We start from the raw sequence: 13,213 nt of genomic DNA, 5'->3' as shown, positions 1-13,213 counted from the left end.
GTGAATTCTTGAGAAGGTGATGTAAAGAATTAACATGATAAATCTGAAATCTTTTGGATTTTCTCTCTGACATATCAACTCAGTTTAACAATGGTGCAAGGATGTACAGAGCTAACAAGGACTGTGGCTTGCATTATTTCTGGTTTTGTATAACACTGATTTAATTGATCATATGCCAATGAACTTGAGCTTTATTTTCATATCTCTCAGAACCTGCACAGCTTTATGAGGGTCATCGTTTTCCTTCCAGCAATATTGCAGTGCAACCATTTAATTTGCCAAGTCATGTGGGGAGTTGGTTCTGATCAATATTACTAATTGATTATAACTGTTTGATAGGGCAGCACTGATTTCCCTTGGCACCTGAAGCAAGTAACTGCTACTAAGAAGCAGTGGTGTCATTCAGTTAACTTATTCTGTGCACACTGAAGATAACAGGTTGAATTGCAGTGGCAGGCATTAGGAATACATTCTTCATCTGGGATGTGTAATCACTAAAACGGATAATCTGAGAAAAAATTCAGATGCTTATCTCTTGATGTCAGAATGGGTGTAGGTGTTGCTGGTTCTGTTTTTGTAGTAGGGAATAGACCAGATACTAATGGCAGCAGCAGTGGTCTGGTGTCTTCTGTGAGTTTGAATCTGAGAGGCCCAAGATTTATGCTTTTTTTTCTTTTTCTAAAAGTGTCATAGCTATAGATGTGAGTGGAATGGGAGCCTTCGTCAGCAGCAGCTCTAATTTAGGCTCTGTGAGACTGAAAGCAGTGGTGCCAAATGCTTATAAGTCCTTTTATCCGTTGTGCTGGTTAGAAAGGAAAATTAAAATACAAAGATTTTGTGAATTAATATTTGAGCACTAATTATTAAAGTGGCTTCTGATTAATGAGTTGCAAGTCAAGTTGGTTTGGCAAATAGCATTTTGATAAGGTATTTGTAAGACAGATAGTCGTAAGATGGTAAGTTGAAGGTATAACACTGTAACCTTAATGATGATGTTAATGCAGAAATGATGTAAATGTGTATGAGCAATTACTGTGTGAAGTCACTCGGGTACATCAGGACAAATTGACTACAGACAAACTGATCAGCATCAGCTAAGCACAGAATCATTGTGGAAGGAAATCTCAACAGATTATTACTTAGTCCATCTCCTTTCACAACAGGATCAGACCCACTTATGGCATTTGTGGCATAAGAGAAATGATATTTCTCTTCCATTTTGTGGCAGACTTTTGTGAGCGACAGGACTGTTCTGCACCTGTCCTGACTGTCCTGATCCTGTCAGGACTGTTATTGCCTCTTTCCTCAGTCTTCTCTCTTCTGAGCACTTCCTATTCTCAGCCTTCGGATTCAGGTCATGTTTTCCAGACCTCTAGCCATTGTTATGCTTGCTGCTTGCCCTGTCAGCCCTTCCTGAGGAGCATTATCCAAAACTGGACATGCCTGTGCACTGAGGCATTACTAATATTGAATACAGTAAGAGGACCTGCAAGATGTCTTGTAGGTAATTCTTCTGTTAATGTATCCATGCAGTGCTTTCTCTTTGCTCAAGAGAACAACCCCTGTTCAGCTTTTGAGCTATCACAACCTTCAGTTTTTTTTGTTTGTTTGTTTGTTTTTTGCAGGCTGCTTTCTGTCCAGCTGATGCATGTGCTGTATTTGTGTATTTTGCTCCTGCCTAAGTTAAAATGCTGTGCTTATTACAATTGAGATGATTCCTATTTTTATAGACAGCTTGTCCGAGTTGTCAAAAGTTTTTAATACTTCAATCTCCTGTGTATTTGTAGTCACTCTTCACAGATTTAATCTTGGCAGGTTTAATAAACAGTCCATTTCTTCAGCCCAGCTATCAATAAAATATTGAATGGAACCGATGAAAGCTGAATAACCGTTCAATTTCTCCTTTAAATTTCACAGTGAATCATTAGAAACTGATCTCAGAGTGTGGATTCCAACCAGGTTTGTGTTGTGTCTTCAACTTGGGCATTCATGCACTCGTGAATGTCATGTGGGAAAAGTTACATGCCTCAGTAACACTGAGGTATGTGGCATCTGCTGCTTCTTCCCTATCTGCAAAGTCTTATCTACCAGAGAGGGAAACGAGACTGAGTCAGCCTGATTTCTTCATGAGGAGTTCATGTTGACAAGCCCTCATCTCCTTATTAGTTTCTGTGTGCTTAGAAATAATTCAGATTATTCTGGTGTTTTTCTCTTTCTGGAAATTAAATCTTTTGGTGCCTTAGCTATTCTGTTTGACTTGCAGAATATAACTTTTAATGATTCAAGTTGCTTTAATATGTAAGAACTTTAAGGACAGTTGTGAAGGCAATGATATAGACTTCTTACCAGGAGAAAACCTGTGCTAAAACACAAAGACACAAAAGACTCTTGAGAAAATGGTGAAAGGAATATTTTAACAACAACAAAAAAAATTCAGTCTGAGAAATTAAGGAGCAAATTCAGTTTTACATGAGTAAGAAATTTCAAGTTAGCTTGGGAGTATTCTGAACATTTTGTCCTACAACTCTGAATAGTCTTGTAGAGATATGATCAGAGTCATATAAAAGAAGAAGTTGGGAAACCTTAAATTTAGCTGCTCTGACTTTTTTCCCTGTAATAGATTGGTAGTGAAGATCTAAGAAAATAGAAATAGAGATTAGAATAAATTTCATAACCTTTTAACCCAGAAAGCCTGGATCTCTTCAGCAAAGTGTTTTCTGAACTCTAATATATGCTCAGTGTTGACACGGGCTTATTCACAGAACAGAATGACCTTTGCACAGCTCATTGTAAGTGCATGTGTGATGAGTTCTCCTATCTCCTGTTCAAAACAGCCACCTGACAGTTAAGTCTGATCTCACCAAAGCAAAGTATTAGGCTTTGTCTCAAAGCACTTCTGCTGGGGCACTTGGTGCTGTGCGTGCAGGAGGTGTATGCATATTTATATGAATGCTCCTGTATATCAGTCAAACGATGAACATACATTGCATCAGTACGAACCCTTAGCTGGATTTAAGAAACTTGAGTTTTGCCCGATTTCAGTATTCTACAGGGCAAAAAACCATGCCTCAACAAACTCTTAATCATGCATTAACAAGCCTTGTGGTCAGTACCTCTTTTCTGCGCATTTTGGTGTGTCGAATTATCATAGCCATGCCTTGCAATGTTTGGAAGATGTAACCTACTGGCAGAGGAGGGAAATGCAAAGTATCCTCTGAGTCCCATAATATAGACAGATGCATTCCATTTTGAGAGCAGGAATTTTGAAGGGTGTGCGGGGGACCTATTAGGATGCTTTACTACTTCGTCCCTTTTTTTATCATCTTCTTCAGCCTAGGTCCCCTTCTCCTTCCTGGCTCTTATAGCTTGAGGAGCTGCAAAGTACTGTAGAAATCACTGATGTGTGAAAAGTGTTCTGTCGTTCTGGCATCCTTTGGTTTTTTGTGTGCCCTCCACAGGCAGGCGCTCACCCCCAGCCTGGAAATGTTCTTGGTGATGGAGCTGAGACACATGAATTTACCGAGGGCAGGAGTGAAAGGCAATTCGGTGCAGATTTTGTAACAGAGAGGTGAGTCATTTCTTAATAGTGAGGACTTTTGAATATTACCTCTAGGTGACTTCTATTACAAGGCAGCAGTTAACATATTGCTGTGAATTGGCTTGGAAAAAAGATTAAATTGCAAAAGTACACGAATTTTAAATAGAAATAATAGTGACAATGAAATTGGTTGAAAGAACAGAGCTACAGTAACAAGGTAACATTTTAAAAATAAATGGGTAGCTAGGAAAGGTTGTAGGGAGGCATGCTGCTTGGAGATCACAGAGGCACCTAGATTTGACAGTTTCTGTGACTGCATGGAGCAGAGACACGCAGCCAACCCCCGCTCTCTCCTGGCGTATTATACTGCACAGCAATCAGGCTTAGTAACACATTGCTGAGAGAGACTCCCACTAGTTAGTATTCATTATAGATGGCATTTTTCAGATTGCAGCGCAGCAGTGTAAACAAGTGATGCTGGAGGAAGGGTGGAGAACAGCACTTCTCCAAGCTGTGATTTATTTCCTGTTGATATTTGCTTGACTACACAAACCTGTGGTACCACCAGTGTTAGGAAGGGAAAGTAACTCTCAAACAACCAGCCTGTTCCAGCATTCTTGCAGGAGAGCAACACGGCAGGAGGCAAAACACAATTCCAGCAGTAGGACATGCGTGTGGCTTCCTTGTGAGGCTGAAACATCTGGTAGACCTCACTGTGTGAGTTATTGTGTGTCTGCAGGCCTGCCTGGCTGCTGCCAGCTGCCTGCTTGCATTCCCATTTACACTACACTTTGTACGCCTTGTCTGCGTGAGGAGGGAGCCTGTCGCTGCAGATGGGTGCTGTTGTGCTGGGACACCCTCAGCTGTGAGCAGAAACCTACCTGGACACACTGATATCCTGAGAAGGACCAGAATCCTAAAGGTGCTGAGTTTGACCAGCTGCTGACATGCCCAAGTCTGGCTTAGCATTGGCTGGTGACCCAAAGACCTGTTACCCCTGCATGCTTGCCCTGGTTTGCAAAGTATGGGGGTGTGTGGCTCACAGTGCATCCCACAGAGGCTGGCCCAATGCTAGCTGCTTTGTTTTTGTTCTTGGGTTAGTGGGGTTTTTTTTGTTGTTGTTGTTTTGTGAGACCAGTTTTTTTTCCACATGAGCCTGCTATCAGCCACCCAAAAAACAGCACAGCTTAGCCATGACATATAAATCATTAATTCCTGTAAGCCACAAGGGTGCAGTGTGGTGGCAGTGCTCTCCATCCTTTCCTTTCCAGATGGGGGTGTTCTCTTTCCTCCAAAGCCTGCTTGCTTTTGGAATACCTGGGTTGATACCTATCTTTTTTTTTTTCCTGAGGTGTTAATGACAGATTGTCTTAAGGGTATTTGATTCCCCCCATAACTACTTCACAGTAATAACTAACTTATGAATGGGACCTATTCAAAAATGCAGGAGCTTCTTAAAAGGAAATTAAAAGCAGTGGATATAAGCATGCAGAAGATGAGAAACTAGATGAAAATACCCTATCCGAAGCTCAGAGCAATATATCACAAAGTGGAATGATTCTGCAGGGGACAGAAAAGGCAATATTCCAACTGTGGAGTGGAAGTCAGTATTCAAAGTCTGGGAGTTCTGAGCAAATAAAGAAAGTATTTAAAAAGAAATACAAAACAACAGCAACCCAAAGCAAACAAACAAGCAAAACCTACAAAAAAAAAAACAAAACAAACAAACAAACAAAAAAACCCACTGAAACAACCCACCAACAAAAACCATAAACTAGCAAGCTAAACCTGTAGGGCAGGCAAGGGGAACCCTTAAGGAAAGACTTGGTAAAAGAATAATAAAAACTGCTAGTAGAAATATTTAAAATGACCACAATCAGGTATTTTTCCAGAGATTTGGGAATTACTGTAAGAGAGGAAAAGCACTGAAAGGCAAAGAAAGCTTTGTTGATGTTTGCTGTGGTTAAGGTTGGTTATTCTCCCTTGAGAGCCAAACTTATGGGGACAAGTGTAAGGAACTGTCTCAAATTAAGTGACATTAAAATGCATTTTAGGACTAATTGATAAGATGGAGAGCCAAAAAGTGCCAAGACCATATGGTATTCACTCAAGAGCTCTGAAGGAAAACAAATATGCAATTATAGAGCTACTATAGTTTGTAACCCGTCACTTAAATCAGTCTCCCTGCAGGAGGCATGGAAGATGGTTAATGTGACAACAATTGCTGAGAAGGTCCCCAGGAGTGAAATGGAGAACTGCAGACCGTCACATTGGAGTCTGTACTGAGCAAGTGAATGAAAATTATAAGAATAAAATGCATAAATGGATAAAATCTTGTCTGTTAGGGAACATTTTTCCAGTGAGAAACCACACTTCACAAATCCACTGTGGAATCCAGTGAAAGACTACTGAAGATGCAGGTAATCTAGCTACAGCAACTTAAGAAATGCTCTCGTGGGTCAGACTGACAGTCATCTGCCTGGACTGTTCACCTCTTGTATCTACAGCCACAATTTTATAAGCCTTACTCATATCCCACTTGTTGCCTCCTCTCCAAACTTCAGAAGCCCTCTCAGTATCTCTTCCAAAGCAAGAACTTGAAATCAGTTTGGCTTATGGTTCTTCACAAAACTTGTAATTAAGCTGCAAAATCCTTTGCTGTGGGATATTATGGATGCTCAAAGTTTACTTGTGTTCTGGGGTTATTAGAAAAAGTTAGCGGAGAGAAATGAAGTTATGGCATAACCTGTTAGATAGTAAACCCAAAGACAGTGGTTCAGAAAGTCCAAAGGGATGCTGGGAAACAGAATAATGTTCCAAGAAAGCATCACTGTATTCTGGTTATGTTCTTAAGCTCATTCCCCAGACATTTGTATGTAAAAGCAGGCGCTGCAGTAGGGGAACCTTCGATCTGACCCAGTGCAGGCTTTCTTGTGCTTTGTTATGTTCTGTCAAAAGAAAATGAAACATAGCTGTGAATGTAAACACTTCTGATGGTAACAGTGAGCACTGAACTCATCTCCCCCACTATACAAGCAGGCGATGAATTTTTATTTGAATGCTAATGAAGATCTCACCAAGATGCTGCTAGGTCTCATCTAGCAATATAAAGAGAAAAGCTTACATGGTGGAAATGAACAAAGAACCCTTATAAAAGGATGAAAATGTGTTGCAAATATTGATGTCGTTAACCACTCACAGGTCAAAGACATACTTGAAGCTACTGATGTAAATTGAAGTAGGTAACCAAATATAAAGATGAGTGTTTTCTTACAGTTAATCTATGTTTTTCTCTAGAAGGAAAAACTGATATTTCTTACGTTCCTTTAACTTCAAACAGTCTGGGGTTTAAGTCAAAAAGCAGATCTTTCTGCAGTGATATAGTATATACTAGATCTCTTTTAGTTTTTGGATCAGAGCTGAGGCAAGCTTCTTTTACAAATTTGTGCTGCAGTCTACTAAAAGAGCTGTTCCCTGCCAGGAGAATATTACATACAGTACTGAGAAAAATGAACAGAGTCAGCTTGTTTGAGAGCTAACTGATGCTTACTCACAACACTGATAAGCCTGACATTTACTGAGAAGTGCCACAATTCTCAGTCCAATGAAAATTCCCGAGAGGGTATTTTTTTCAGTTGTACTTCACATTCTATTGATTCAGGATAAGCTGGAATTTTCTGAAGTATGTTACTCAGAAAAAAAAAAAAAAGTGGAACCCAACTCCTCCGCTTGAATTACGTACAGATGTACTAGCTGTCCTTGGCACATTTGTTAATGATTGTGGTGTGTTTAATGATGCTCTACAAGTTGTCTGTGCCTTATGTGCCATATTTCATTCCTGTAGTGTATTAAAAGTACTTGCACAAGAGTTCTTGGTGCCTTGATTGCAATTATAAAAATTATAGTTGGAATACTGTCACTTAACACCTCTACATAAAAGCTAAATCTTGTAGTGAAATACCTGTTTGTAATATTAGGCAGCGTTCTGGCTCTTTTCTAATCTCTGCATGCCAGTCTGTGGTTTGACTTTATGCAGCACCCAAAATATCTGGCCATATAGGATTCTTCTGAAATAGGCCTTGCCTGAGAAAGGCTGTCAAAAAGTTTGTGAATGTTCAAGTAGATTATGTCAAGCAATTCCCTTTTGATCATTATTATAAAGATGTGTTCGAATAATTCTAAAATATTAGTGATGCAAAATGTTCATTACAGACATTGTGATAATTAGCTCCTTCAATATCGTGTTTCTTATCTAGGAATTCCAACATTCTGCTTTTAAATTATCATTTTTTCCCAACTTTCAATGTGCAGAGCAATGTCTCTGGCTCATCTACTACTCTTTTAATAGAGAGAGGTAACCCAAATAGCAGCTAGGAATTTTCTGACAAAATTGTTTGGTTTTTTGTTTTTTTTTTTTTAATAAGGAAAAAGATATTCTTATTTATCAAAACTTGAACTTTTCACAGGAACATATGTTCCAGATGTCAAGAGTTGCAAAATCCATCACTTCAGGTGGTAGTTTGCTCCCAAATTTAATCATCACTACTGTTAAAAAATGTGCGTTTCATTTCTGGTTTGAATCACTTCCATTTTTCAACCCTTAGTCTTTCCTATGTCTCTACTAGATTAAAAAGTGCTGGTTGATATTTTCCCCTTGTGAAGGTAGTTATCGAATCACCCCACAATTGAACAGTTTAAGTTGCTCAGTTACACGTTGTTCTCATATACTTCTTATGGCTCCTTCCTGCCCCCAATCTAATCTTTCAACAGCTTTAAATGTGAACATCAGAATTAGATATACTAGTAGTTTCAGCGGTGCTGTACCCAGAGGTTGAACTGATTCCTCATTTCTGATGACTTCTCCCATTTCATCTTGCTTTTACCCTGAGTGTTGATGGTTAGCTCCTTGTCCATTAAGACCTCCTAAGTCATAACCATTGCACCGCAAGACACAATTTTCTGTTCTGTAAGAGCCACCCATATTCTCTGTTGGTCCATTGACTACCTCTTCTTGAAAATACTCCTTTCGTATCTTGCATAATATTTAAGCAGAGGGTAGCCTGTCTTCCTGAATGTTCAGGATCTAATAGTTCTGAAAAGCAGTCATACTGTGTTTCTGTAAATTGCTTCTCCAGCCTTTTATTCCTTCATGCCATTATCTCGATTTATTTATGAATAATAGAGGTCCTCATGTTTAGTCCCTCTCAGCATTAAACACTTACTCTTATGTCACTGGTGACTGATGAGGTAACTCCACTCATATGCTAACATCCTTACAGCTCAGCCACTACAGCCAGAATACTCTTCCCCAGTACAGATTTTAGTCTCAGTAAATTCCTTTACATGTTTTAAAAATATATAAAAATTATTTCATTCTAATGACCTATATTCTCTTTTCTATTGCTTGTGACTGTGTACTATGGTACACCATCAGCGTTGTCATTGCGTTTTACTTTTTTTGCTGTCAAGTGTCAAGATCTGATTTTGTTATCTGGGTTAATCTAGCTTTTTAAAAATTACTTTTGCTTTATATATACACATTTATAGTTCTTGGATGGGGTACCTTTGTTTAACTTCTTAGTCTGATGTCGTCTTGATATAATACAATTTCACCTATGAATTGTTTTCATCTCTGTGCTGAGCTTTTTCTGTGAACTAGCTGGATACACAGAGCATTTTTATTTTACCAACTCTTAGCAATGTTTGCTTTAGCTCATGACAGATTTCCCCCAGCTCCCACTTAATTAAACACATCATATACGTTTTCCTTGTGAAAAGTCTGATTTCACTTTTGACTTTTGATGGAGACCGTCACCTCTGGATAGCATCTTCTTCTCCTCTGCCTAATTGGAGTTGTGTGTGTAACTGGAAGGGTTTTGGAGAAACTGTCAACAGTACCCTAGGGCTAAATCTTCTAGCCAGCAGTTTGACTTTGCCTTCCAGGATCCTTCACTTACATTTCCCTTTAAAATTTGTGACATGTATTAGGACCTCATTCTCCTCCCTAGCACTTTCTAGCATCCACATAGGTGTCTCATAAAAGACCCCTTCATGTTCTGCCTACAAGTCTGCAAATCTCTGTCATCACATCCACAGCTACTGTTGCTCCTGGTATTTAAATTCCCTTCAGCACAGTAGACCAAAAATTCTTAACTATGAATGTATTTTGAGATACAGCCCTCCCGAAGCTGTCAGCTTGCTTTTCCTCAGCTGGGAGGCAGCTTCTTGCTATGCTGTGCTCTTCTAAACTGCCCATTGTGAGAGGAGCCTGAGCCTCCTCAAAGGGGAGATAAGAGCAACTGATCTGGGCTTGGCCCTACTCCCTTATGTCCTTTCATATTGTTTTTGTGCCTTGTATTTGTTCTATCTTTGCTCTTCCAGATCAGAAGCTCTGGCCTCAAACTGCTCTGGGTGAAGACAGAAGCTGAAGCAATTACTGAAGCATTAGTGACTGTCCTGGAAGTTCTTGGAAGGGCAGGTGAGATTGCTGAGCACTATACAAAGGGCAAACAGTTAACTGCTGAAAAAATAGAAATCAGGGAACAAGAGACCACTCTTCACAGAAATTAGTCTGAAAAAAAAAAAAGAAACAGCCATGATCAATTTAAAGCAAATAGAAGTTTAAAAAAAAAAAAGAAAAGAAAAACAACACCATAGATTTACCAAGAATAAATCATGCGATCTCACTGTAATTTCCTTCTTTGAGAAAATAATGTCTAGTAGATGAAGAGGAGGCAGCAGATGGGACATATTTTGCTTTAGGAAAGCTTTTGAAACTGTTCCACATTATTCCCTCGGAAGCAGACTAAAGAAATATGGTCTATATCAGTGTGCCCAGTATTTCTGGCTGGGTGAGACACTTACCTTCTTTCTGTATAAGGGAGAGACCATATGTTGCAGCCCTCCTTCTAACACATAACTATATTGTGAAAGCATAGAAAAGCCAGTGCTTCCTGGGGCAATGAGATTTATGACATATGTGCCGATAGATCCACATACTGCCATGATCAGAGGCCATAAGTGGACTTCCAGTGTACTCGAAATAGTCCATCTAGTGGGCAGCCATCCTTTCTGCAGACTCTGATCTGGATTCAGAAAGGAGTAAGGGAAATCATGGCCAAATTAATTGTCCTGGCAGGCAGGACACAGTTCACAGCTTCAGGTTCATCATTTAGAAGGTGTGTGATGTGATGTCATATGGGTGGCAATGGTGCACTGTCAGACTGAGAAATTATTTTGACTGATGCTAGGGTGTGTCCTGGGCCCAATTCTATTCAGTATGTTAATTAATGGCTTATATGGTTTAACAAAGAACTCAGTCACAAAATTTGTGTATGCCCCAAGATGTACTTTGAAAGTCAGGGTCAAACTTGCAATGAATTTGAGAAACTGGAGAATGTGATCCAGAAATCAAGAATATGAAATAAAAAGAGGCAACTCGTATGTGCCAGAAGAGCAAATAAATATCTAAATATAAAAAGGAGACAACTGACTGAGGCTGAAGCATATCACGGCAAGATATAAGAATTAGAGAAAATCAGAAGTTAAAGAGGAGTGAGTGATCATGCAAGTCTCATCCTGGGAGGTGTTACCAAAACGTATTATTAAAATCTGTGAGGAAGTTTCCTTTTCTGCAGTGCCGCAGAGGCCTTTTCTGGATCTCTGTATCCACATTTAGTGTTAGAGAGAATAGTTGTTGTGAATCATGTGGATACCAATGACAGAGGAATGAGTGGGAAAGAAATTGCGAAAGTGGAACATGGTGTTATAAATTGTCCCAGTACCAGACAAGCAGATTTTCGGTTGTTGGTGAGGTAGCTTTTACAAGAGAGATAAGCTATATAAATCAATGTGAAACTAGATTGCAAGGTTTTAACATTCCGAAACAATGAGATATTTTTATAGTTGAGATTTGTGGAAACTCACCAACTAAGCTGCGAAACATGGTTCAAGATGGCAGCTCCTCTTCAAGATAAATAAGCAAATTCTTGTAATTTAGAAAAATGCAAAGAACTAAAATCAATAATATTGAGTAAGGAAATTGCAAAGAATTGTCTCAGCAATTAAAGTTCAGGCTAAGCAGGCCCTGTGAAGAATGGGCAACTAGATCAATAAAAAATATAGAAATACGAATGCTGCAAGTCTGAAGCCTAAAAGGGGTGAACAAGAATGTCTGATTTTAAAGGAAGTTATTGATATAATAAATGCCTCAGAAACTTGGCAGAAAGGTGGAAAGCCCGAATATGGAACAAATAATAGAGGAAGGATGGAAAGGGGTGCATTAGTGGTGAAGCGGTGGAGGGTATGAGGAATTGTCCCTACATGAAGTTTCAGTAGAGGACATTTTGGAACAAATCAATAAAACGAACAGTAAGAAGGCACCAAGATAAGATGATACTCAATCAAGAGTTCTGAAAGACCTCAAACACTAGATTAAGAGAAAGCTAAATGTAGCATGAAAAGTGTCATTTAAGTTGACCACACTGCAAGAAGAATGGGAAGTGGCAAATGTGTCTTCAGCCTTGAGGAAAAAGGACTCCAGGACTAATGTGAAAAACCATAGATCAGGAGATCTCACTTCCAAACTGAATAAGTGGGTAAAAACTGCAATAATATAGAAGAGAACCAGTAGACGGTTTCATAAATGTGATTTATTTGGAAAAAGTCATTACAGTTCTTGCAGAAGGAGACCACGTCTCATAAATCTATTTGAACTCTTTGAAGATGTCAACACGCTTGTAGGTAAGGCTGATCTAGTTGATATAGTGTGTAAGGACTCCCAAACAAATGTCAATAAGTCTTCCTGCAAAGACTCTTAAAGTAGTTATGCTGAGATAAAAAAAAAAAAAAAAGGTGTCCTCTTGTAGGTAAATAAGACAGATTAAAAATAGGATAAAAACTGGGAGAAAACATCAATGTTCTTACTGAAAGGATCATTATGATTTGGTCACGCAACTATTAAGAGTTAGGACCTGTGCTTTTCAATAATGGGTTGGCAAGGTTTGTGAATGACGCCAAATTAACTGAGAGAGTCAAATCTAACTCTGCGAAGAGGGCGGGTGGTTCTCATGATAGTGAGTGACTCTGTCAGAAATGGCATGTGAAAGTCAATGCTAATGAATGCAAAGTAGTTTCTCTGGGAATATACATATTCAATCATGTATTATACTTATTCAGTTATGGATTGAACATTAAGTTATTATCATTCAGAAATAGAGTGACTGTAGGATAGCACTCTGAAAGCACTGATGTAATGACCAGCAGCAATCAAAAATTCAAACTGAATGACAGAAAATTTTGAAAGAGAAAAAAGGAGAAGAAAAACATGATTATAAGATTATGTCACTATATAAATGTTTGACAAACCCACATATTGATTAATACGTGCACTTCTGTTCATCCTGTCTCATAAAAGACAGAACTAAAAATGATGGGTGGGAGTTATTTAGCTCAGAGATCTAGACACCTAAATTTAGGTTTCTATCTGTAGGTGTCAATCTGTGAGGTAGATACCTTAACTCCAGCACTAAATCGAAGTGTTTTAATCTGAATTCCACCCACAGAGAGTATATGAGAAAGGCAGAATGGTTTTCAAATCAGGACAGAGAAAATAGTTAGACATGGGACAGAGATGTTGAAACTTCCTACCTAGATAGGAAACAGCGAAGAAGAGAT

The 13,213-nt window shown here is 38.9% G+C and overlaps 1 long non-coding RNA gene across 28 annotated transcripts in view; it reads left to right on the top strand.

The window, feature by feature from the left end:
* Positions 1 to 13,213, top strand: part of LOC104913234 (uncharacterized) — a 57,032-nt gene that overhangs the window by 8,995 nt on the left and 34,824 nt on the right. For 24 of the 28 annotated variants that reach the window (XR_014886669.1, XR_014886682.1, XR_014886685.1 and 21 more), the window contains 3 exons: positions 3,459 to 3,568; positions 5,729 to 5,828; positions 9,920 to 10,016. The exons of 2 other annotated variants lie outside the window; for them this stretch is intronic. This is a non-coding gene — a long non-coding RNA (uncharacterized LOC104913234). The remainder of the gene's footprint in view (positions 1 to 3,458; positions 3,569 to 5,728; positions 5,829 to 9,919; positions 10,017 to 13,213) is intronic. 2 more of the 28 variants (XR_014886668.1, XR_014886664.1) reach the window with 1 other exon arrangement.

This window comes from Meleagris gallopavo, chromosome 15 (genome assembly GCF_905368555.1).
Source record: "Meleagris gallopavo chromosome 15, MGAL_WU_HG_1.1, whole genome shotgun sequence".
NCBI lineage: Eukaryota > Metazoa > Chordata > Aves > Galliformes > Phasianidae > Meleagris > Meleagris gallopavo.
Note: the sequence above shows the minus strand (reverse complement) of the source record. Positions and strands in the feature narration are given on the sequence as shown.